Below are 27,893 nucleotides of genomic sequence, written 5' to 3' on the forward strand. Positions count from 1 at the left end.
TAAGAAAATCACAATGATGCATGATGAGTCAATAGTTTTTAAAACACTACAGCAATGTTAGTGTTTTCACTTTTCATGAAGGAACTATCATGTGAATAAAGCCTCTGTTGAAGATTGGTCGTTGATGCCATATGTTGCTGTGGTGTGACATTTAGGAGCATTTTTTTCCTTATTTTTAATCCATAAGCAGTGATGGGATAGTCAAAGCTATGAACTGAGTGAACCTTGTTTGAAATAAATGAATTATCTCTAAAACAATTTCATATATCTCAGTTCTCCTTGTGGTGGGGTCAGGTACACCTATCTATCTATCTATCTGTCTGTCTGTCTGTCTGTCTATCTATATCTGTGTATGTGTGTATATATCTAGATATATATATATATATATATATACATATATATATATATATATATATATCTCCAAATTGTCAGACTACATATCTTGCCCAACTGGAATTGTATATGATTGAACATGCAGTACATCAAGGTATATTAGCTCTCCTTCTCCTCTGTTTCTCTGAAACACTCCATCTTATTGCATACAGCACACCTTCACCTCCACTGTCTCTCCATTTATGGATCCTCCCCATCGTGTCTTTGGTTCTTCTTCCTTGGCTTACTCCTTCACACTACTGGTTTTCTAGTGTAATAGTCTTAGCTCCGTGTTCTTCTTTTTCTATATCTTCTTCATTTAGAACTGATTTTTCTTTCTGCCTCCACATCACCCTCATGTCAATGAAAAGCATTCATATCTTTAACTCTAGTTTCTGCCCTTTCTCTGAAGCCATGGACCAGCATGTTTGACTGGCTGATGCACATCTTCCTTAGAAGTTCCCACGGTAAACTGCAAGTTTATCCATTCAAACAGGGAACTCGTGATTTGTCTTCCACTCTCCCTGACACTCTTCCTGATATAAGTACGTGGCATTTTTTAGTATCTCTTCCTGGCAGTGGAAATCTCCTGGCTCATTCCCTCCAATATCTAGTCATGTGCCAAGTTTGATCATCCTGGTTTTGCAGGTCCTTTATAAGATCCTCAAACTCTCATTTCCACCCACTTTCTTACTTCTTCAATGACGGTAGTCAGATATTTTGCCTTAACAACAGCTCCATAGTACCAATCACATTGCCTTGTAGGGGTTTTAAAAATAATCATTCTTTGCCAACTTGCTTGAAATATGACAGCTCCTAAATCAATAAACTAGAGAGGCGGCAAAATGCTTGATTCACAACAATGAAACTGAGGTTCAGAGTAGTGTCACATGTGTTAATGTAAATACCCTTACCATATGTGCATATGTGTTTTAATGAAGATTAGACCCCAATTTTTAGGGCAAATTTATCATAATTATTTTAGGGGAACATTTACTGTGATTCTGGCAGTGAGAAAGTGATCTCTGAAGGACCAGCTGACTGTGTATGGTACTGCCATCTATCACTTTACATGGTAGACTCCCACCAAACTTTCTTCCTGAACTAAGCTGACACCATCTCCCTGTGGAATATGGAGGGTGTTGACTCTTCCCTGATTCCTTCAGTTCCAGGGAAAAAAGAGTGTTCCAAATATAATAAATATTTCCCATGTTGAATGAAATATTAGCAGAAAATATTGTTCATGTTCTATTCTCTGGCTTTAGGATTTTAGTTTCATAGCTGTATTTTACATGCTTTTACTAAGGTTCTGTAACAAGCATAAAAACAATCCAGGTAGTGGAGTGAGAGATACGCTATATATCTCTGGTCAAATTGTCAACCTGATTTGTATGGGGCAGAACACAGTTTGTGGTCTACTGAATCCTCTTGTAATTATGCTTTCTTTATATATCTCAGTTTTTTTAAAAAAATCATTCTTTAGTAGGGAATTGTATTTATAGCAGTCTGTAAATTATATTCTTCATGGAAAAACCCCAACAAACTTTACTTAAATTGAGAAATATTTGAAAGCAAATAGAAGTGCTAGACAGTACCTTAGATACCTTGTAGTTTAATGTTAACAAAATAAAATACAATCAACCAAATCCTGATGGAGCGGCATGTCATCAACAATGACATTTCCAAACCTGATGTTACTGATAGGGGTTTTATTACTTAATTAAATGTGTGCAAATTACATGCAGTGTTGCAGATAATATAGAAGAGGACATGCATGCTTCATTGCAGCTCAATTTCCTTTCTAGAAATTATCACTATATTAAATTATTTAAATTTCTAAAATGAGCCACCTGCATTTCTCCAATCTTTTTATTGTAAATTTCTATCCACTTTTCACTAAGCTGAGTTTGTTTACAGTTTATTTTTGTTAAGTCCTGCAATACTTTTTGGGGAGTGTTAGGGGAAAGAATCTCATTCAAATTGAGCAGATTTACAATGATTTGCCATCCATTTATTTGGGTAGACTTGAAATACAACAGGACATTCAAAATTTGAGCAATAATTTATGCTATATTTATACATAAGCCAGATTTCATTCCCAGAATTTATATCTCTTCTATGATTTTTTGCTCTGATTTATGAATTTATCTGTACTAAAATCAGGTAAGTCAAGCATTTATTCTAAACTTCCACTCTGGTTTTTGTAACTTACATGGTTTGTACACTTTCCAATTATTAATTCATTCAATTATTCATTCAGCAAATATTGACTGTCTTAGAGATACAGTGGACACTATTCTTAATGCTGGGAATGTGCTGGTGATTACAAAACCAAGTCCCAACACATGCAAAGCTCATTTACTTTTTAGGCTTTTCAACCTTAAAATTTTATCATCACCAAAAACCATGTCATTGCTTGGTTGACATGGCAGTTCCAGAAGTTAGGTGAAAAACAGGTACACATTCAGAATACCTACTGTAAGAAAGAGCTTACCTTAAAAAATTGTTTCTTAAATAATAATATTAATTGTGTGACAGTTATTCTGATGCTAGTGATGAAATATCACAAAGAGAAGCAAGGTCTATCCCCAGTTTCATTTTTGACATTATTTTCGTCTTACCTCTTTTCATCATTGTTAGTTTTGCTAAAGGTTTGTGTGTTTTCTTGCTGTTTCCAAAGATTTCAGCATTTTGTTTCATTGATAATTCTCTATTGCGTTACTGTTTTCTATTTCATTGGTTTCTGCTTTTTATTATCTCCTTTGTTTGCCTTCTTTGGGTTTACTTTGCTCTCCTTTTTCTAGGTTTTTGAAGTGGGTGCTTAGATAACCCATTTGAGACTTTCCCTTTTTTCAACACATGTGTTTCCTTTCAGTGGTGTTTTAACTGTGTGCTACACATTTTTTGTATGTTCTATTTTGAGTTTAGTTCAGGTTAATGTAATTTTTGATATCTCTTGCAACTAGCTGCCTCTTTGACCCATGGATTATTTAATAGTGTGTTGCTTAGTTTCCAGGTGTTGAGATATTTCTTTCTGTTATCCTTCTATTCTTGATTTCTAGTTTGAATCCATTGTGGCTACAGAATATACTCTGTATATATTTAATTTGTAAAACTTTGTTGAGGATTGTTTTATGACCCATAATATAATCCATATTGGCACATATTCTGTAGCTCTTGAAAAGAATGTGTAATCTGCATTGTTGAGTATCCTGTAAATGTCACTTCGGTTCGTTTAGTTGATAATATTATTAATTTATTCTATATCCTTGCTTATTTTCTGTCTGGATGTTCTATCACTTGTTAAAAGAGGCTTGTTAAAGTCTCAAACTGTAATTATTGAATTGCTTATTTTCCCATTCTATTATCCTTTTGCTTCAAATACTTTTGTAGCTGCTTTTTGGTGCATACACATCTATGATTGCTTTGTCTTATTGCTAGTTCTTTTATCATTATGCAATGTTCTTCTCTATCTTCGATAATTTTCTTTGCTCTGAGTCTATTCTATCTAATATTAAAATTCCCTCCCTCCCTCCCTACTCCCTTCCTTTCCCTTCCCTTCCCTTCCTTACTCCCTTCCCTACTCCCTTCCCTACTCTCTTCCCTTCCTCTCCCTTCCCCCTCCTCCCTTCCCCTCCCCTCCCTTCCCTCCTTACTTCCTTCCTTCCCTACTCCCTTCCCTTCATTTCCCCCTCCCCTCCCCTCCCCTCCCCTTCCCTTCCCGCACTTTTATTAGGAAGACTGAAATGATAGTATGCTGTCTTAAAGAGCTTGGTTGTAAAAGGAAGGTCTTGAAAATGTCCTTTCTCATGTCCTCCAAGACATGGTTTTCATTTATATGCACCTTGGTCTTTCCTCAGAACTCTAACTTCAGCCTGGAGTTGAGCAGAAACCCGGCTTAGTTTCCCTCAAATCATTCTTATTCTCCAGACATGGTGCCGCACCTTTGAACCAACAAGCAGGTAACTGGTAGTATACTTATTAATTCTGCAGGCTTTTCATTGTTATAAAGGAACAAGCTACACCTGAATCAGAAAATTATTTAATTAGCAAAGCATCCCAAACAGCCAAAGCTATTATACTTATGGTTGTTAATGGACAGTCTAAGAAAAGTTATGCAAATACCATCTGTAGGCATTTACTGTACCTCAGACTCTTATGGGACCTGTTTGCAGACTGTTTCCCAGTTCCCCAGTGGGTTCAGCATTGCTGACTCTTTGCACTCTCCTTTGATAAATATTTCCATAATATATGGTGATTGAGGTTTCTGGCTCCCCATATGGCCTTCACTGGCACTGTAAAAGGAGAGATGTCCTTGTTACCGCTGAGTGGTGACAGAAGTGCTTACTCTTTACTAGACATTCTCTCATACCTCCCTAGTGGGAAGAGAGAGGGGAACCTTATTACTGGTGGGTGAGGGTAGAAGTATGGGCTCCTCGTGTAGTCTCCACTGACACTGCAGATTATGCTTTGACATTATCAATAATCACATTAAATATAAATGGTCTATATACTAATATATTGATGAAAAGCCAGAGATTGGGAGAATAGATTAAAAAGCATAATCCAACTTTGTGCCATCAGCAAAAATTCACTGCAATTACAATAAATAAACTTGTTAAAAATAAAAGGATGGGAAAAGATACAATGGAAACATTAATCTGAAGGAAGTAGGAATGGCTATATTGAAGGATAAGTACATCAAGAAAACAGCAATCCTAAATGTTCATGTGTCAATAATAAGATACTTTTAAAACTTTTCTGTTATGCCTTCCATTGTTTTATTTCCTTTCAAAAGCAAAGAAAAAACAGAGTTTTTGTCGGCATAGTCTATTAGTTTTATTACAGTACAATTACTGGTCACAGCATGTAAGGATGTTAATAAATAAAATACTCATAGGTGATAATCTTTGAGCAGATTTAGAAGCCCAAAAGTATGCTGAGTTTGTTCACATTTGCTATTGTTTTAACTGCATTTGAAGCAACAGTTTAAACGTTTTTGTCACTTGAGAAAACTGTCAGTACTCTATAAGGAGGAATGAAAATACCAGAACTATAAAAAGAAATGTTCAAAAGCTTCAATCAACTTATATAATATTTCTAGCTTTAAAATTATCATCATTAAATTCATATCTATCAAGACAGTGTATTTCCAATCATCAGTTTTTTCCATGGCCTGCTGTATTCAAGCTGACAAGTGATTATGTAGATTGTATCATTATTATATTTTTTAAAATGCCAGTAGACATCCCCCCAAAGCAGCAAGGAACTACTTTTCAAATTCACTGAAATGACACACATTATTTTGTCTTTCTCTGGTAGCTCTTCGTTCCTGCCCAGAGCTTTATGGGTAGATGCCTTTAAATTGTGGAGGAGGCAGAGTACAATGTTGCATTCATTATTCCAGACAGTTATCATCATACTGAAATGAAAACTCCTTTTAAACTTTTAATTAAAATCCTAGAATTGGCATGCCCTTTGGGTTTCCAGATAATGTAAAGGGTTTTGAACTATCTGGAAATGTGAAAAACTCGTGCAAACAGGGAGGTCCTCCAATGAAGAAGTAGAGCCTTCTGCCACTCTTCTTTATATATGACAAACATAAACACAAACATAACAAACATAAACAAAACATGAACTTTTCCCTTTTATTCCTTGAATAACGCAGATGTATAAAACAGTCTCATTACCGGAGTGTGTATTAACTCATTAGAACCATTGGTTTTAAACTGTTATATTCTTTCTGCAAGGGCAAAATAATGCTGGATTTCTCAGTTTAAAGTAGAAGATCAAACTCAATAAGGACGTTTATTGTTAAATAATCAGAAATCTAGATATAGCGAAGTCCCAGAGTCAGTTAATTCAGGGGTTCCACGGTTTCTTCAAGAATCCAGGTTTTGTTAAGTTTGGAATTTGGGCACCTGTTATGGAGGAAGAGGCTGGTGGGAAGATTGGGTGAGCATCCATGTAGCCTGTCCCATACAGCGGGCAAATTACCAGGGATTATGTTAAATAAATTTAAATAGTCAAACCTGGTTAACTTAGAGTGTGGGCAAACCATTACTGTAAAAACAAAGAATAATCTTGTTTATCGTTTATCAAACATATTTCACATGGAGGTATCACTGTGTTGTAATTCCTCCTTTAGAAAACATTGAGAATGGATCAATACTTTGTACATGGATGTTTATGTAGACCAATGACATTTATTTCCATTATATTGTCATGCTTCCATAGCCAATTAGAATGATTCACCCTTTTGATAAATCGAAAAGACAGTTGGTGAAAATAAATAATTTGGGAGAACACTACTGGAAAACAAATAATCTCTTACTTTTGTTAATGTTGACAAACACAGTCTACAGCTATATGGATGGTCATGACAAATGTTGTGTTCTGATTTTCAAAGCTAGGTTGAAATTTAACACAGTTTTTGCCATATACATTTTTCCAAAGGTCATTGGGATCAGGTTTATGGCTAGATAGTGTAATGATTTGGTAAATATTTTGATTGAGGACGAAGCTTGGCAGGAGTTGGGGGTAGAATAGCCTTCAGGTAGGCATCATAGAGTGTGTCACATACACCAGGGAGATTACAAAGGATTATTATTATTATTTTTTTGAGATGGAGTCTCACTCAGTCGCCCAGGCTGGAGTGCAGAGGCCGGATCTCAGCTCACTGCAAGCTCCGCCTCCTGGGTTCACACCATTCTCCTGCCTCAGCCTCCCAAGTAGCTGGGACTACAGGCGCCCACCACCTCGCCCGGTTAGTTTTTTTGTATTTTTTTAGTAGAGATGGGGTTTCACCGTGTAGGCCAGGATGGTCTCGATCTCCTGACCTCGTGATCCGCCCATCTCGGCCTCCCAAAGTGCTGGGATTACAGGCTTGAGCCACCAAGCCCGGCCGATTACAAAGGATTATATTAAATAGGTTTCATCAGCCAAATCTAGTTAGCTCAGATTTTAGGTAAACTATTAATGCAATAATGAGAGATAATATTGGTTCATTTTATTAAACAATATGATTTGGGTGATCTGGAAAAATGAACTCAAAGAATCTTGCAAGTTATAAAGTATAATCGTAGAAAAAATGCATTTTTGTTTAGAGTTTCTTATAATTCCACCTAGCAATGGACCATTTCAGCCTGATTTATTCCTTTAACACATGTGTGAAGTACTAGGAACTGAGGTACACGTGGTGAACAAGGCAAATACTTCTGTGCTCTCATGGAGCTTACATTCTAGTGAGGAGTTAAGACAATGAACAAATAAACACATAAACATATCATTCAGTATCAGGTAAGCAGTAAGACTATTAGTGAAACTAAAGCATTAGTGTGGATAGGTAGGGAAGTATATAGTACAATGCCACATAGTTCCTCAGACCTGAAAAAAAAACACAAAAGCTAATGGGGGCACCTCTGTGTGTGGGCACAAAAAGACTCTTAGGAATAGAGACCTTGGTAAATCTAATGTCATAGAATTCATTGTTAGCCTTATCCATATTAAACCAGAGCCCACCATTGGAGATCTGTGTTCCCTTTGTTCCGTTGTCCAATTAGCCAATTTTAACTTTGGGTCTTAGGGTGCATCAGTCCCACATTAGTGAAACATACATCTTATTGGGTTATTCAATTGGCCTATCTCTGACTTGATGAACAAAAGATATATTTTGGGATTATTTTGACTCTGATGGACTTTGCTTTCATTAATTCATTTATACTTGCGTTTTTCAATATGTGTCTGTACCAAATACCTATTATACACAAGAGGCTTTATAGTAGATATGTGACTTGTACATAGACATTGCTTGTAAATAGGTGAGATATAATATCTAAAAAAGATTTGTAGTAACAAGGCAGAGAGTTTCAGATATCTTAAGAGAGGCAAAGGTCCTGCTTCTTTTGAGAAGATGGTTTATTGGCTATGAGTTTGCTTGGTCTTGCTGTTACAAACCAGTCTCTCTGGGTCTGTAAGGCTCTATTAATATTTCAGCATTGAGAATGATTGGAGTGCCAGTGAGAAGAAATTAATGAAACAGGTTCTCAGCTGGATCTACTTGTTATTGATATAGAGGTGTCAGGAGATCTGGATTGTAATTCACTGCCATCTAACCTCTTTGTACCTCACTTAGCCACAGAATGAGAGTTATGGAGTAGATATTATTTTAGATTCTTTCCAATGGAAGTTATTGTACATTCTATTACTTTATTCATAGAACCAAAACAAGCACAGATGAATTTAAATGTAGGCATTTGGTTTTTCATTTTGCCTCCCCCTGTTCATTTTTTAAAATATGAATTCAACCTTTATCCTACAAGGCAATGTTTTCCATACAATTATGGAGTCTATTAGAAGGACTTCGTTTTGGTTGAAGCTTTACAATATCAGACATACTGTTGTTAGTAAACAAGATTTAAACCGAGTCTATTAGCTTGTATCTGAGAGGTAGCTGATAGAATCCATATAATGAGAAAATTGTTCTTGAAGGACATACTAAACTGTGGTTTGTATTTGTTTGTAATTCTGTTGTGACCAGACAGATGGGTGACTATAAACAAAATATCTTCTTATTCCCTTCTGAGACATATGCAGGGTCGTCTTTCCTTCAGCACTGTCATGGAGCAGCAAGCAATTAGCTACAGAATGTTAGCCACCCTGCTGGATGCAACTCCACATCTCCCTCTGTGGTATATAATAGTACAAAAGTGACATTAAACCTATCAAACAATGGTATTCAGGCAGCATGGCATCACACAACCCCAGCTGTTTGTGTTAGTGATTTTGTTTTTCACCAGAGGAGATTTTTGGGGTGAATGTAATGAATGGACAGGCTATGCCTACTTTTAATGAACCCCAAGTTAATGCTTTGGTCTTTTTCTGTCCATTTAAATGCAAAGGAGCACATTTCAGATCATAATGAAATAAGCACAGTAAAACACAACCTCCTTTCTTCATTCTGAGCCTCTGCTTCCAGAATTAATAGCTTCCTGGTAGGGCATGTTTGACATTGTTGCTAAACTCTTAAACAGGGATCTAATTCAGAGGCAAATTTACATCAGTTTATATTTTGACTTTTAATTCCTCTGGCAACTGAAAAACAAACAAGCAAACCCAGAAAGTATAAAGAGTGACTTTATGAAAATAAATCAGAATGACCTGTATGTTGAATCCTTGAGAATACATCTCTTGTGGTTTCATTATACTTAGATTAGTGTGTCGTCTGTGATGATACTCTTTAAAGCAAAAATATAGGTCAGATTAACAAAATGAATGCGAAAATCGATGCCTGCAAGGATGAATGATTCAAAAGATAGGATAAAGTAAACAAATTTATGTTAATCACATAGCTATTTCCTGATTTATGAATTATATCTCTGACTAGTTAAATCTGAGGTCAGTTTTGTGTGTTGCTAATTACATGACGTTAAATAAACAAATCATTTTGCCTTTATATTTCCTTTCTTTTAATATAACTCAGTAACAAACAAAAAATGTGCAAATTCTGTTTAGCAGATATTTATCAAGCAGTTCGCAGTTACATTACTGAGTGCCTCAGATGTCCTGAGCCCTGTATAGTGATTTCTAGATAAAATATAATTGCTACCCTTATGGGTTTATAATCTAGGGATCTCATACAGTAATGGACATCTGGTGGATCATCAGAATCACCTAGGGATCTTTTAGAAAATATTTCCTGTAGCTATACATAGAGATTCTGATTCAGAGGGTCCAAGTAAGAAATCTGATATCAATCTTTAAAGTTTCTTCCCTGGTTTCAGTAACACATAGAATCGGGGACTTCTGAGATAAGTAAAGTACTTTCAATCTGAAAAAGACTTTAGAAAACACCCATCTATTCTAACACCTGCATGGTAAATAAAACCCTAGGGATTGCGGAGCAGGTGGGCAGAACCAAAAGTAGAATTAGGAGGTCTGATTAAAAACATTCCACACATTCAAACACGGGCTCCCGTCTTTGCCGCAGCTGGGAAGTTGATGAGTGGCAAAGTGATTCACAAATCTACCTCTCTTGCAGGGTATCCTCTCCTGCAACAGAGAGTCTTTTCCCTGTGTGGCGGGTGTGGGTGATCCAAGATACGAATGAATAAGTACAAGTAATATTAAGTCATGAAAGGGAAGATAAGAAGGGCAGAGCAAGAGAAGACATGGCTTAGCGTAAATACTACTGATGTGGCCTTTGCAGATATTTGGAAACTTGGATTTAGCATCACCAATCTTTAATAATTGTATGTCTTTAAAAGTCCTTCTACTTTATTTTCAAAATAGATTGAATAAAAATAGGTAAACAAACCTAATTAAGCAATTACTACTGTGGTAGCAATTACTCCCTACCTGTTTTCTTCATTAGCTAAGTATGGATATGGTAATCATATTTTTTATTTTATTGCTGGTATATGAAGCTGAAGATAAAGATAAATTCATACCAAATTTCAGTCTTCCCATAAATAAAAAAAAATTCTTATTCAAAATTTATCCTTTGGCCTGAGACATGAATCATGTTATAATGCTTTTGGTTTTTGATTTTCTCTCTAATCATCCTGTTGTTGAGGAGTACCATGGAGTCCAATTAGCAACTGTAGGTATTGATAAGCAGTCAGTTCTTCCATCCGTCTGTCCCTTTAATTGCTTCGTGCCACTTCTCTCTTTGAAATCCATGTTATGCCGGGCGCGGTGGCTCAAGCCTGTAATCCCAGCACTTTGGGAGGCCGAGACGGGCGGATCACGAGGTCAGGAGATCGAGACCATCCTGGCCTACACGGTGAAACCCCGTCTCTACTAAAAAATACAAAAAACTAGCCGGGTGAGGAGGTGGGCGCTTGTAGTCCCAGCTACTCGGGAGGCTGAGGCAGGAGAATGGCGTAAACTCGGGAGGCGGAGCTTGCAGTGAGCTGAGATCCGGCCACTGCACTCCAGCCTGGGTGACAGAGCGAGACTCCGTCTCAAAAAAAAAAAAAAAAAAAAAAAGGAAATCCATGTTATCCTGGCCTTCGTAAATTAAAAATAACTCCTCTCCAATATGGTATCAGGCCTAATTAATTATTCATACATTATTATTTTCCTAATTATTCTTCTTGATGTAAATGACATTAAAAGTCTGGGTCTATTTTTGGAACTCGTAAGACCAAAGAAAACAATGGCTTTAAGTGAGGTGAAGCAGATGATGCCTTTGTGTGCAGTAATGTAATTACGCAGCAAAGCTAAGCGAGGGAGAGAGATTATCCCATCAACATTGAGGACTCCTTAAAGAACTTGTATTTTCCAATCTGCAGAAACAGAATTTCTTTTAACCTCAGCTGTACTTCACTATCAGATGTCGTGGAGTGGCTAAATGCTAGCACATGGCTGTCTAAGTGGGTCTGGGCCTTCCTGGCGCTTCCCTCCCCCACTCCCCACAGACATATGCAATGGCAGAGGGGAATGCGGGTCACCATAAATTCTCCAGTGTACTCCTGCCACCGTTTTACAACCAGAGGAAAGAATGAGTCTTCTCATTCTCCTCCCAATGGTAGCAGCTTCAGAGGGCCCTTTGCCCAGGGGCCATTCTGGCTGGACAACCTGTACAACAAGAACAGGGACCTGACCGCAGAGTGGGCAGGGACTCCTGGCAGCTCTGCCTGCTTCCCTTGGCCCTGATTTCATGACAGCTTCCTGTGCCAGGCCAATTAATTTCAAGACTTCCCTGCAATGGATTGCAGAAGTTGGATAAAAGGAGGAGGCCAGAAAGGTGATTCTTCCCTATTTGTAACTTTCCTGAAGCAAGAGGAAAATATATAATGGAGGAATCTCAGGATCTTCTCTGTTCATTCTTGAGAGTAAAAATAACGGTTTTTTAAAAAATAAAAATAACTCTAAAGATTTGTTTGCATAACATCAACAAATGGTGGTGGACTGCCTCGGAGTCCAGTTGGTTGGTTGTGCAATAGATCATGCATCTCACACTTTTTTGTTTTGATGAGGGAGAGAGCTTGCTGAGACAGAGACGACATGGAGTAAGCTGGAGGTGTGCTCCTGAGGCTGCCTGCAAATGTTGTCTAAACATGAGTGGAAGTAGCAAGGTCAGAGGAGACCCGTTCATGGAATATCAGTCTCTATCTTGGATGTTGTTATTTTGGGCCCCAGAATTAGGAAAAGTCAAGATATTATGGGCTGGTTTCAGTGAACTCACGTAACCCAGCCTCTTTTATTCACAATATCCATATTTTAAAGCATGTAGTCATATAAAAGGGAGTGAATACAGTACTAGATATTGAAAATTAATTTTAAAAACACATTCAGCATTGGGTTTTCCATCTTTATAGTGAAACAAAGTCAGGGTTTATATAATTAATATCAAGCAGGTTAATTCTGCTCAAAAACTGCCCTAGACAGTGGATAGTATCACAGTTATCGAACTCCTGTGAAGCCCTCTGTTTTGCTTTGTCTGTGCTTGTTATAGCCATCTCTACACCATCAGAGCTTTAACAGTAAGATAGACAAGGCTTGCAAGAACAGAACACCCGACATGTTTGTAAATGTTGGTTAGACATCTTTAATTGCAGACCTAATTACTGTGTGATTTTGGCTTGTATTCTGTGGTTAGTAACTATGAAAACTTACTTTTATATCATTTTTCAGTTTGAGCCATCCTTTAATTTCTGTATTTACATATTCTTGCTCACTTTTTTTGTGAGAAGTCTCAATAAATGATATATATATAAAATGTACTGGCTGTGACCAGCATTTCCAGACACTCTCATGTGCACAGCTGTTATTTTCTACATCATTCTGTGAAGGCTTATATTATGAATTGCTGAAAATATGCAAGCAATTTTAATTTAATATTTTAGAAGTATATTTGATTTTTGTCCTTTCTTTCTTTTTCCCACTAAATAATTTATGTTCTAACATATTGCCTTCAAATTATCTTAACTTTCATTTCTTACTTAGATGGTTTTACAAATGCATAGTTGTACAAATGTACACACATACACAATCTTCGTTCACAAAACTCAGCCTGGCTACAAGTGCAGAAAGACAAAGGAGTGTTTCCCAATAGCTCTGGAGTGTCAGAGGGTACTTCATGTTTAAGGTAAAGATGGGCCAGAGAAACACCAGAGCACTGAAGTGAATCTCCCATGACATCCTAAGACCACATCCATATGAAAGTCCAAGAAGTCAGGAACAGAAACTTGGAATGAGTAAAATGAAAGAGGTTATGAAACTCTGCATCTTGGAGATGAGACACATGTGCAAGAAGGTTTAGTGTCAGGAAAGGGGTAGAAGGTGGAGAGCGTCTTTCACAATCCCCTAGACTGGACAACTCTTAGAGTTTACAACTTGCTTTTATGAACCCTAGAGGGATTTGTTGGTGGGAGGGTCAGCCTGACTTGAAGGTTCACGGTGGAAAGGACGTTGGTCTTGTTTGAAAAACAATGATAAAACAAAAAGAAGTCCACTACTCTAGAGCCCTCATTGTTGGCAGCAGTGCCCCAGTAGCAGTTCTAGGGGAGAAAAATTCTTTTGTTAATGCTGTAGTTCCTTGACTTCAGTTTGGTTTGATGCAAATAAATACTTACATGTGTATCTCCTGATGAACATCCCAATTTTAAATCCTCTGTTATGATCTTACCCCCAATCTTCTATTTAAAATAGGAGATAAACAACATGTTTATGTTATAGAAAAGAGAATGTTTGTTTGCCACATAATTTCATAGGGAAACTTCCAAATTGAAGTCTATTTTTCAAAAGAAGCACCTTTTGTTACAAAGGACATAAAGAGGTAGACTTGAAAAGTTAATCATACAAATGTGTATTTTAATTCAAGTAAATCGGTTGTGTTTTCCTATGGAATAACATTTTCAAGTGAATATTTGTGAAATAGCACCGTAGATTTAAGCCCAATCTTTCTTTTTCTAATTTGCTTTTTATTTGCATTCAAAATCATGGCCTTGCTTTGAACATCCTAAGGTATTTTAAAAGCCTGTAGCAGAGTGACTAAGCCTTTGAAATAATATAGTAAGCAAAATGTAAGTATTAAGACTTTAGTAATTATTATTCTGGCAAAGGATTGTACATAATTATATATTCTGGAAATCAGAAATGACCAAAGAAAAGATTCTGCTACCTGATGGCTTCCTAATGCCCAGTTGATAAGCATGAAACCCCTTGGCATGAAAGAAGGCACTAGCTCCAAACTGACATATTCAGTACATCCTCTGGCTCTATTGTTTGCTCCCTGTGTTTCTTCTATGACAACATGGTGCCTCTGTTGTTCTTCCTCCAGCATTGGCTGGCCTTTGCTCTGCTCCATCTGGAAATGCCCACTCACTTTCAAAGACCAGTTTCCATATAACACAACTCTTAATTCCTCAGTTAATTACTCCCCATTTTGTGTCCCTAAGGTACTTTGTATATGGTGATATTTTAGTACTTGTTATACTGTATTTTTATGTGTTTTCATGTCTGTCCCTCTAGACTTGTGGTTCTCAGCCCCAGACCCAAAGTGTCCTTTTTAGAATAAACATTTGGTAATGATTTATTGTTATCTTGACATAAAATCCTTAAATATGTGACTTTACCTATCCTTATTGTTTTAAAAAATCAATATAAAGAAGCCGGGCGCAGTGACTCGTGCTTGTAATCCCAGCACTTTGGGAGGCCAAGGTGGGTGGATCATCTGAGGTCAGGAGTTAGAGACCAGCCTGGTCATCATGATGAAACCCTGTCTCTACTATGAATACAACAATTAGCCAGGTGTGGTGGTGGGTGCCTGTAATCCCAGCTACTCCAGAGGCTGAGGCAGGAGAATCGCATGAACCTAGGAGGCGGAGGTTGCAGTGAGCTGAGATCATGCCATTGCACTCCAGCCTGGGTGGCAAAGCAAAACTCCATCTCAAAACAAAACAAAACAAAACAACAACAAAAAAAATTAGCATAAAGAAAAAAATAGTTTTTATACTTATATAATAAATTATATAGCTCAAGAATAACTGTATTACAAGGTAGAGTCAGCCCCTACAAATTTCCATAATGCACCCTAGGAGACAGTATTTTCTCCTGGGCTTGAGGAATCCTCCCACCTCAGCTTCTTAAGTACATAGCCCCGACTACATAGCCCCGACTATATTACATAATTTTCCATTTATCCCAGGACCTATATAGTGAGCAAATTATTGTCTATAATATCAGACTGATAATTATCTGAAATCAAGGCTATACATCATAAATACTTTTGTATCCTAAATATTATGATACTTAGTAGTTTCAGTTGATTATGTCTAGAATGTTGGACTGATTCATATAAGAAATCTATTAAGAACTTAAAAGAAGCAGATGGATGAAAATAAGTGAACAATCTATTTTTAATCCATATTATACCAATAGATTCATGTAGATTTCTTATATATGCACCATTAACTTTTACAAGAGAAGGAAGAGTAAGTGAAAGAATCAAAATACATGGGATGAATTGTCATTTTTGATAATTTCATATATGCCTGAAATTTAGAGAACCTAGAATGCAGTCTTTCCAAGCCACTTTTTTTTTTTAATTCCTTAATATATAGGCTAGGAAATCTCTCCTAATAAAATGCTATTGAATACAGTGAAACCATAAAGAATACCCAAATGGATTGTCTTGTCTGTTCAGTGGCTGCATTTTTTTTCAAATACTCTTATACCTGATTTTTAAGCAGTGGGAAAATAAATATATGTAACTTTTATTAATCCCATATATTTCTCATAAACCATAACAAATTGGTATACAGTCTAATTAGTGAAACAAAGAGGTGCTATCATTCTTAAAAATACTGGGATTAAATAATTAGAGAAGCAGCCAATAAATGTTGGTTTGGGTTATAGAATAGTTGAACAGCTTAAATTCTGTCTCAAAAAAAAAAGAGCCCTGCAAGTTTCTCTTTGTTCATCTCTTAGCAGGGGTAAGGCAATGCTGGATGGTATTTTTTCAGTGGGAAAATGCTGGTAAGTAGTATTTGCATTTTATTTATGCTCTTAATATACAGGAGAAAATATCTCTTATTGTCTGGGCTTATCAAGATTAAAAGTTGCTGATGAGAAAAATGGAAAAATATATAGTAAGTTTTAAATCACAGAAATTATTTCAGCCAATTAAATTAGAAGCCTAAGAAATAGGAAAATCCATTGCAGGAGACATATAAAGATAGAATTTGATAGGTACCTAGATAGAAATTATGCAACCACTTACTGAAATGCATTGATGACCAAGGAATATCAGGAAAATAGACTTTGGATAAATTCTGAATACACTGATATTTATGGTTTATTTAGAAATAAAGACACATGCACACGTATGTTTATTGCAGCACTATTCACAATAGCAAAGACTTGGAACCAACCCAAATGTCCATTGGTAATAGACTGGATTAAGAAAATGTGGCACATATACACCATGGAATACTACGCAGCCAGAAAAAAGGATGAGTTCATGTCCTTTGTAGGGACATGAATGCAGTTGGAAACCATCATTCTGAGCAAACTATCGCAAAAATAGAAAACCAAACATCGCATGTTCTCACTCATAGGTGGGAAATGAACAATGAGAACACTTGGACACAGGAAGCGGAACATCACACACCGGGGCCTGTTGTGGGGTTGGGGGAGGGGAGAGGGATAGCTTTAGGAGATACACCTGATGTAAATGACGAGTTAATGGGTGCAGCACACCAACATGGCACATGTATACATATGTAACCTGCACGTTGGTCACGTGTATCCTAGAACATAAAGTATAATAATAATAAAAAAAGGAATAAAGGTATTAATGTAAGAATTAGTAAGGCCATATAAATGTTCTAGAATACATCCCAGGGTGATATGTAAAGAGAAACTTCCTCATTAAATTGTTCTTCATGTTTTCAAAGATCTAGAGAATAGGAAATGGAATTCTTTTTTAACTTATAGGATAATCTTGTTGAATGTTTAGAAAGAGCATTTTGATTTGCCTGAGACGCAGCAATCCTTATGGGGTTCAGTATCTAGAGATGATTGTGTGGAAAATAGCCAGTCACTGTCTTTAGATATAGGTAAGGGAACTGGGGTGCCACTGTCATGGAAAAGCGGTCAGGCAAATTGTTGGTAATATTAATACTCTGCACTGTATGCTTATACTTTTCTTCTCTTTGTCCTGTTCCCTCTTTATGCTTTTCTCTTTTCTTACTCATTGTCTTAGACTGACTCTAGCAAAGGCACCCCGTGCAATATTGGCATGCACATTTATTCAATCAGCAGATATTTATCGGTCCCTGACTCTATGCTCATTGATTTGTCTCCAGGTAGAGAGTGGTCTAGAGTAACTCCAGATAGTGGCCTAAAATCTCTTCACACAGAGGCTGGCATTCTACTAAACTATTTAAGATCCAAATTTTATTTTCAGTGTCTCATTTTAAATTCTTAATCTGAAAGCATATATTGTGAGTCAGTCTTAAGACTTAATTGATTGCATGCTAGTAAGAAACTGAATGGATTTTTTTAAAGGACAATAAACTGAAATAAAGCTGTCATATTAAACATTAAATATATTGACAAAGAATACAAGAATAAGTGTGTGTACCTGAGGTTATGATTTATCCTATTCTTCAGTGTTTATGATGTCTTATTTCCTCTACACAGTGGACACTGTGATCTTACTCAAAACTGATAGTATCATTGCTCAAGGCAAAATCTTTACTAAGATAATTTAGGGTGGAGTTGTTTATGATGCTATTGACTTGAGATGGATATTCTACACTTTCACAAAAAGAGGGAAAAATTGTCAGAAAGCATCGTCTACTTTGCCAAATTTTAAATCATAATTATTAATTCTTCAAACTGATTTCTAGAGGACCAGGATGATTATTAGCTCATATTCAGGTCACTGAAGTAAGAATTGAGCATTGTTTGTGTTGCCTTAGTTAGAGAAGCTTGTGGACAACATCTCTCACTGGGGCATTTATAAGGTAAGACTTGCCTTCTACCTGGGAATGTGTCATGGAATCATTGCAATGGCAGAAATCTCGTAAATCACCTAGCTCAATTTTCTAATTTCATAAAGGAAGAAACTGAAGTACAATGGATTTCACTGACATTCCCATTGTCATTCCACAAGGTTACTTACATAAGTGGCACTAGAATATAGGCCACCTAACTTCTATTATCATGACTTTCCACCACACCACGCTGCTTCATTCATTCTTTCTTCCATCCATCCACCCATTAATTCAATCTACTGATACATACATGTTGTTGCTGACTGCTTACCAGTCATAATTCCAGGGATTTAACTGATCATTTAAAGTATGTTACTTTTTAAGATTTTCTTCAGAGAAAATATTCAAAATACTTCAGTTTTAGGAAAACAAAAACCTATGTACAATTTGAATTTACTTTAATGTATATATATATTTAATAAATATACAGGTATTTTGAAATCTTATTATACAATTTAAATAAAGGAAAAGATTTCAACTTGTCCAAAGTTTGTACGAGATCATCAGATAGTCTTCCAAGTGATATTTTTGACTAATTCCTAGTGCTGATATTGACTAGTGTTGTAATCTAACTTGATGTCAGCATGCATAACTGTTCAGTGTACTGTAATAGATACTTAACATCAGGCTTTCTAATTATCTTGAATCCTAGAAATGATATAATAGACCATTCATTTTTATTCCTCCCTAAGTATTGTAATTAATTATTGATTTAAATGGGAATATTTCACAAATTTTATTTCAAATTAGGACTGCATCACTTTTAACTTAAAAATTGACTTCAGCTTTTTCAATTGATTTAATATAATTCTTCATCATAGTTAATGTAGAATTTTTCTCCATTTTGTATTAATGACTTTGGTACCACAGGATAGTTTAATATTTATATTATTATTATCTAGCCCATGATTTTATGAGAATGTCGTTGGCAATTATGTTGTTATAATTTCTGCAGTAGTGCTGAGGAAAAGGAAATATCTGACTTGTGAATCGTTAGGTTTCTAGAGCTATGTTGCCAATCAAATAATCTTATAAAGACATAAAAGGTACTGTGCATTTGTACATCTTAAAAATTGACATTATGCTATTACTTTTATTGGTGGGAATATCATTCATATCTTTTGAAACAAATTACATTTTTATGTGTAGCATTGTTTCTCAAAGAAATGTTCAATAATGCTAAGCTGATCTTTGGGGTTATCTCATTTCCTTTTCAATAGTTTATACATTGTCCCTACTTCCCCAAAGCAATATTTTCTTCATTCTCTTATCCTTTGGTGGTTTCTCTCTATGTACATAGTTCTTCACTCTCTCCTACCCCTACCCATCCTTTCTCTCTCTCATTCCTCTGATATAAAAGTTGGTACCATATTTCCAAGCGTTCAAATCAATCCATAATTGTGGTCTAGAATCCTGTGTGGAAAGATTTTGAAATTACAGCTCAGATCAATGGGAAAGGCTGCCATGATCAAATGGTGATATCTGCCCTAAATGTTTGCTTGAGGAGTGGTAGACTTTTCCAGCTTTCCTTGAAACCATATCTCTAGTGCATTTGATATCTCCCTAACATCTTGACGATTAACTAATCTGAAAAACAAATCTCCATGTATTTCTTTTGAGATAGGGTCTCACTCTGCTGCCTAGACTGGAGTGCAGTGGTGCAAACATGGCTCATTGCAGCCCTGACCTCCCAGGCTCGTGGGATCCTCTCACCTCCATCTCCGGAGTAGCTGGGACTGCAGATGTGTACCACCATGCCCAGCTCATTTTTTAAAAGAGTTTTTTTTGCAGAGGGAGTCTTGCCATGTTGCTAAGGCTGGTCTGGAACTCCTGGCCTCAAGCAATCCTCCGGCCTTGCCCTCCCAAAGTGTTGGGATTACAGGCGTGACCCATTGTGCCCAGCTGAGCTCTCTATTGATGTACTGAAAAAGTTTGGCTCCCAGCTTCTCATTTCTCTTCTAGTTACCATTACTTATATATAGTTTAATACTGACCTTCTGAAGACCATGACATTTTTTAAAGCTATTTTTGGATAGTGGTGGGAAACTGAATTTCCCCTAATCATGCTACTAAGAGAAGAACCTGTTTTATGACCCTTATGTATTATGCAAACCAAGAATTTTTTTTTTTTTTTTAATAGGGAGACTGAATACACTTTGAGTTTTCTGATATTTTACCCTTTGGAATTGGAACTTTTATATTGAAGTTTATTTAATTATGCTAAACGTTTATGTTTTCACTCTTTCTGAATATTCCATCATATTTTCTTCCTTTTTATTTAGTCTTGGTACCTAAACTATATTTATATTTCACCTTTATAAAACAATATATTGTATTTCACCTTTATTGTTAAGAAATGAATGCTGGCAATTGACACTATAATCTTGGTTTAGTGTTCTCTCACTTATTAAAGGTTTGGATCATACCAAAGCTATATCAGTTATTTTATGATATTTCTTAGATTCATACATCAACTAATTGAGAAAAATGAAGACAATTTGATAATAAAATAAATTTTATGAAAAGTGATTTAGAACGCTAAAGCATACTTTCTGGATTTAGTTCTATTATTAAAATATTTTTGATTGATATTTATTCAGATATCTAATATATATTTTTTAAAGTGGCTACATCCTGCTTTAGAGACAAAAAGGAAGTCAGGAGAAAGGGGATGAGTGGCCTATGTGAGGGGATCATGAACTTTCTTTCTAAAGATATGCGAGCATATTTTATTTTAGATATTTTTTCCATTATGAGTTTCAACCTGAAAACCTTTTTTTTTTTTTGTAAAAAAAAAAAGGCAAAACAGATTAATTCTGGTTGATAATCAGATTAGTAACGTGATTGGATCGATGAATATGATGATAATTATAAATAATTCCTAACAGAATTAATGAGTTAAAGTGGAGAGTATGAGGTGAAACTCATAAAATTTGCCTTCCTACACAAAGATCTGTAACTGTAAAATAATGCACTAGAAGAAAGATATAGTGATGAAAGAAAATGATTCTTTAAAACTTTGAACTGATTTGAGTGACACTGCACATTGTGTTTGACATAGTAAGAAGTTAATTACTGTTTGCGTATTTAGTGTTTGAAGATTTGAGTGGTGAGAAGAAGAGGTATGAATACATATGTCTATGAACACTTTCATACCATCAGATAACAAACAAGTTGGGCGTGTTGTTACTGTGGTACGAGATACCCTCCCATGGTTTAGAAAGTCTGTCTTTTTTCAGCATATATTTTCCTAAATTTAAATCATTTGTTCATTCATACAAAAACGCATCTTCTGAGTGCTGACCTTGTGCTAGGCACTGTGTTAGGCGCTAGGTATCCCATGTTGAGGGAAGCAGACGTGGTAACTGCCCTCTGGGAGATTCTCTTCTGCTGGAGAGACCAGTAGAAGGGAATCAAATAAGCAAGTAACCCAAACCCAAATACACATACATAAACACATTGGGAAAAGGATGTTAAGGAATAAACAGGGTGCTGTGTTAGATAAAAATGTTACTGGGAGACAGTCCTGGGTTGGGAAAACAAGAAGAGGGAATTGGAAGAATAAGGAACCAGACATGCAAAGAGAGCTGCGGCACTGAAGGTAGCTCCGAGGTGGGTGTGATCCAGAAACTGGGAGCAGGACAGTGAGGCTGGAGGAGTGGACACCATGGGAGAAGGGGAGGGAGGGGAAGGAGATGCCATGGGTGAGGTTGGCAGGGGCCCTGTCATGCCGCCTTTCATAAGCCGGGGCAAGTGCTTTGGAGTTGCACAAAAGTAATGGGAAGCCCTTGATAGGCTTTAAGCAGGGGGTGACTTAATCTCTGTGATTTATGCTTTGAAAAGTTCCTTCTAACAGCTGCAGAAAAAATGGATTAGAGGGCACCTAAAGAGCATGTGGAGAAACTGTTAGACAACTCCTCACAGGCCAGGGGCCAAACAGTGGCAGTAGGGGTAGAAAGAAGTGGACAGGATTCAGAACTCACTCATGTTTAAGTCGACAGTCTGAAACATGTGGAGAAATGACTGTTGGAGAACATGCCTTTCAGTTTATATTCCCTACTGTGCCTCCTCCCTTTCTCTAATGCCTAAACCATAGTTACAGGCTTCTAATGAATGTTTTCTCCCCAGATTTTGTTTCTAAGATTAGTCCCCCTATTGTAATTATAGTTTAAATAGTAATAAGTAAAAAAATAATTTTATATTGCAATTTATATAGTTGCCATTTTGGATTCAACATGGCTGAATGTTGGCCAATTTGTATGATTCAACCCAACAGACTCAGAGTTTTACTATTTTCATTTAAACACCTGGCTAACATGGATGTATTCTCTCATGAGAAAAATATTCTCCTTTTCTATGGATAAATAAATGAAGGGTCCAATAGCATTTCAGAGATGAAAGATCCATGACTGCTGTTCCTCAGTCCCTGAAACATAGAGCACCCTTACCGGGTAATCCGGGATACAGGGGGAATGAAATGACCACTTTGTTAAAAAAAAGCCCACCTATCCACTATACTCAGTCAAATGCTATTATCCTTTTATTACTTTGTAATTTTGAGGGCAAGTTCAGTGAATAACTGTAGACGCTATTAAGAGCTGTCATGGAAAATGTATCTGTCCTTAAATGGAAGGGAGAAACATTACTGCAGAAGCAGCACTGTTTCGATGTAGATAATTCTCCTCTTCAAGCTTTTTAAAATAATGTTTATTGTTTTCTACGATGTCTCCCCAGACCATTCTAACACTTGCAATTGCAATCCTGCCTTTTTCCTCTTGTCAGGAATAAAATTTATGGAAGAAGCATGGCCCACGGGAACCAATCTTGTTTCATGTTAGTGTCTACACTAATAGTGCACAACAAGGGTCAATAGTCACTTGCAGGAAACATGGTTAAATCCACCCAGCTTCTTAAACGGTAACTGGCCCAGAAAGAGCCTCTGACATCCTTTCCTCTTTAGCTTTATTTTGGGCATATGAGAAAGAAAACGTGGCTGGTAGAAGTCATCATAATGCATGCAAATATTGTGGAAAATCACTGTATTATTGTACCGTGGTTGCTGCAATAAATTGTCACACACTTGGTGGTGTCTTAAGACATCAGGAATTTATTCTCTCACATTTTTGGAGACTGGAAAACAGAAATCAAGGTGTGGGCAGGACTGCGTTTCCTCCGAAGGCTCTGGAGTAGAATCCTTTCTTGCCTGTTTCAGTTTATGGCAACTCTATGCATGCCTTGTCCTGTGACTGTTTGAGTCCAATCTCTGCCTCTGTCTTCACACAACCTCCTGCCCTGTGTCGTCTTCTGTCCTTTTCTGTCACTTTTGAGGGTATTCTCATTGGATTTAGGGCCAACCCTAGTTCAGCATGATCTCAACTAAATCTATAATTACATCTACAAAGACCCTATCTCCAAATAAGGTCACATCCTGAGGTTTCAGGTGGACATAAGTTTTGGAGGAGAAGACAACATATCTCACACTATGGTGACTGACTTGATGGTTTCTTTCTTTTTTTTTTTTTTCCTAATTCCAATTATTTTATTTTATTTTACTTTAAGTTCTGGGATACATGTGTAGAATGTGCAGGTTTGTTACATAGGTATACATGTGCCATGGTGGCTTGCTGCAGCTATCAACCCGTCATCTAGGTTTTAAGGCCCGCATGCACCAGGTACCTGTACTAATGCTCTTCCTCCCCTTCCCCTGCACCTCCTGACAGGCCCCACTGTGTAATGCTCCTTTCCCTGTGTTCATGTGTTCTCATTGTTCAGCTCCCACTTATAAGTGAGAACATGCAGTATTTGGTTTTCTGTTCTTGTATTAGTTTTCTGAGAATGATGGCTTCCAACTTCATCCATGTCCCTGCAAAGGACATGAACTCATTCTTTTTTGTGGCTGCAGCCTAATTCCAGTTTTGTCAACTTTTAAGGAAGCTATTGATTCTCAATGCTTTGCCTCTAAAAATAAGATGGGAAATGGGATAAAGACAGTTGATTCATAGGATTGTTGGAAGATCAAATTACCAAATGATCTCTATAGACATTCAGTAAGAGAACGTAATTTAATATGGAAAGATTTCATCTAATTGTAAAATGCTGTTAAACATTTGCTCAACCAAACTCTTGTGATGGAGACTCTGAAAGAAGTACGTTTCCACATGTGGTCTGAATTTATCACTTTTTCATATTACTGGGCTTGAAGTGATAGGTTCTTGGGCATAGATTGAGGTTCTAGCTTGAAGGATGTTTGTCTTTTATGTATTTATATAAGTTTCTATTTTATCAGTTTTATTTATACTAACAATTTTAGTTTGGTCCCCGTTCCCTATATATATATCACATATGACTATCTGAACCATCATCCTATATATCTCTTTTATGGGACAGGAACTCTGCCAAAGTTCCATCCATTATACTCTGCAATCTTGTATCACAACAGGTCTTTGAATGAGATATGATTGCCCCTGCTTTGGAGATGATGAAATTGAAGCTTAACTGACTTGTGCAAATACATACAGGTGTCAGCAAGGGAACTGTTATTTAAACCTCAGGCTTCTTGGCTCCGGTGTGCAAGCTTTTGACCAGTGCCCAGCGATACTCTTTAAGGATGTGCATCCTGAGTTTGGGAGGAGGTCTACACATTTATTGGCTGATAATACAGTATCACCTCAAGCCTGTTGCCTTCCTGAGACCTGAAGCATCTCTCTGGGTCTCCGTGTGCCTGGTCCATGAGCTTACCCAAGCAGGGCTCAAGTTCAATCCCATGGGGGGTCAGATTGTTTCTTCAGACTCCTGGCAAGTAACTTTGAACAGAAGCAACTGATACTGAATGAAGAGACAGAGATCATTTGCCCTGGCAGTATCATTCACCTTCAACGAAGGCTTCCCCCAGATGCTACATCTGTTCAGAGGCAGACTAAGGTCACCAATGAAGCCAAATAGAGTAGACTTCTCTCAAGCTCAGGTAAATGCCAGATTAAAAGGTGGCCTTACACTCAAATGATGCCTCCTTAGAGCTGCTCACCTGACCTCTGTAAGGGGCATAGCCTCTCCTACCTTCCGCATTACTTTCTTTCAGCTTATTCTATTCCATTTTTCACCATTGCTCTTACCAAAACCTGATACATTTTTATGTTTATTCCTTCCTTTATTATCTTTCTACCACTAGAATGTAAGCTCCCTAGGACAATAACTTCATAGGTTTTACTTCTATTTTCCTGGCATCTAGGAAAGGGCTTGGCAAAATGCTCAAGGAACTTACGAGTGTGTGAGTGAGTCAGTGAATGCACTGTGTCGCCATGGTTAAACCGGTGATTCATACCTCGTTTCTTTCCCCTTCCTCTTTTATTTTAAAGAAATTATAGGACACGGCTGAGCCCTAAACACAGATAAAACAGTATTAGGATATCTATTGAACTGCGGTATTCTTGCTTGTTGTAATGATGTGGGGTGAGATTTATGATTATTATTGGGTGAGTTTCATAAGAGAATTAAAAGAAAATCTTAGAGCTAAAGTAGCTAGAAGGGTGAATGGGTAGAAATACTAATTACTGCTAGAAATACTAGTGACTGAATAAAAATATATGCTGCCAGGCGCGGTGGCTCACGCCTATAATCCCAACACTTTGGGAGGCTGAGACCGGCAGATCACGAGGTCAGGAGATTGAGATCATCCTGGCTAACACAGTGAAACTCCATCTCTACTAAAAATACAAAAAAAAAAAAAAAAAAAAAAAAAACCAGAAACTGGGCACGGTGGCGGGCGCCTGCTGTAGTCCCAGCTACTCGGGAGGCTGAGGCAGGAGAATGGCGTGAACCCAGGAGGCGGAGCTTGCAGTGAGCCGAGATCGCGCCACTGCACTCCAGCCTGGGCGACAAAGCGAGACCCTCAAAAACAAAAACAAAAACAAATATATATATATATATATATATGTGCTGCATATAATGAATGTATGTAAATGCTTCCATTTACATATATGTATATATGTATACACAGAATGTGTATATATACTACCTTTAATATATGTTGAAAATGTACATTTATATATATATATGCACGCACACACACACAAACTCACAGGTAGTTTACTATATATATTTTTCCTTTTAGTAAAGGGAAATCAGCATGGAATCATGTTACATTTATTTATTTGTTTACATATAAATGTCTACCATCAGGAAAAGAAAACCAGTTGGGACAAATTGTTAAGCCCTCTAATTTAGAAGGATGGGAATTTTTTTACATTTAATTATTGACTCCCAAAAAATAAGAGTCTGCGCATGATATTCCTGGGTCACAGACTTTAAAGGAATAGTGATTTTTGCTTGCTTTTACTAATGAATTTCAAGAGTTAGACAGGATATGTAATTTGAGTGGGATGCCTAACATTGTGGAAAGAGAGACAGTCATTTTTTTTTTTTTTTCTCCACCAGAAACCTGGATCTCTAAATATGGGGATATGCTGCATTTAAGAGGAACTTGAGGGTGACAAACAGAGGAGGAAAATAGACCAAATTTGCTTGAGGAGAAGATAGATGAGGTGGAAAATGAAAATTCTATTTTTTTTTTTCTTTTTCCCTTGACGAGAAGGTTTAGTTTTCCAAACTGCCTCTTAGGGTTGAGTAAAGATTATTGGTAAACAGTTCTGGGAACTTTAATGGAGAAGGAAGGTCAAAGCACCAGGGGTGACCAGTGGGAGGGAAAGGAGACCTTTATGAGGGCTCAGCTCTGTCTTTCTACTGCTGGTGAATGTCTATCACATTATGACTTTCTCCTTTTCTATAATGGAACTTACAGAGACAATGAAAAGGTAATGGGACCTCAATATTGTGTACTCTGGAGACCCAGCTGAGGTGGTGAAGTAGCTTTTAAGACTCAAAAACACATCAAATGGATGAAGTTTGCTGCCTTTCGATGTGTTCTGGGCAGGAGTGGAAAGAGACTAAGAATTTTCAGGAAGTAGCTCCAAGAACTTTAAAGGCATTTAGTTTCCATTTCTGGGGTGTCTGCTAAGTCACATACATTATTCAATGTTTTAAAGCCATATTTTTAAATCCTTTTTTTTTCTCAGAAGATTGATCTTCTATTGTCTTTTAATGATATGTGTCCAAAATATATTTGCTAAAAATAGACTTTTGTCAGTTTGCATGTATAGTTTTTCTCCCCCCCCCTTTTTCTTTAATTACTGTGATTTAAAAAAAAATCTTGGGGACATTGGTGTCTTAATTCTTTGTTTCCTTATAAGGGCATTTACCTTCACAGCCACTCAGGTCACTGCTGTTTTTATATAAACTCTGTGGAAAGTCACCAGTATATCACAGTTCTCTTGGTCTCCTCCTTGAGATCTTTTTGTGACTACTTAAATAAAAACGATGTGTCTTTTATTATGGGGAAGAATCTGCTTTATCATGGGTAGTGTGCCTGGTAATCAAGGAAGAACTTTTACCAACTTTGCTATGTGCTGTATCACCAAGTTTGTTATAATGATATAGAAAAAAGGGAGTTCATCATGG

General features: G+C 36.9%; 1 protein-coding gene across 2 annotated transcripts in view; it reads left to right on the forward strand.

Moving 5' to 3' along the window:
• The window catches only part of GPC6 (glypican 6), a 1,173,136-nt gene that overhangs the window by 136,222 nt on the left and 1,009,021 nt on the right, over nt 1–27,893 (forward strand). Inside the window, exon 2 of one of the 2 annotated variants that reach the window (XM_077973856.1) lies at nt 4,233–4,334. The exons of the other annotated variant lie outside the window; for it this stretch is intronic. The gene's annotated coding sequence lies outside the window, so the exon portion shown is untranslated. The remainder of the gene's footprint in view (nt 1–4,232; nt 4,335–27,893) is intronic. 2 annotated transcript variants of the gene reach the window in all.

The sequence above is a fragment of the Macaca mulatta genome, chromosome 17 (genome assembly GCF_049350105.2).
Source record: "Macaca mulatta isolate MMU2019108-1 chromosome 17, T2T-MMU8v2.0, whole genome shotgun sequence".
NCBI lineage: Eukaryota > Metazoa > Chordata > Mammalia > Primates > Cercopithecidae > Macaca > Macaca mulatta.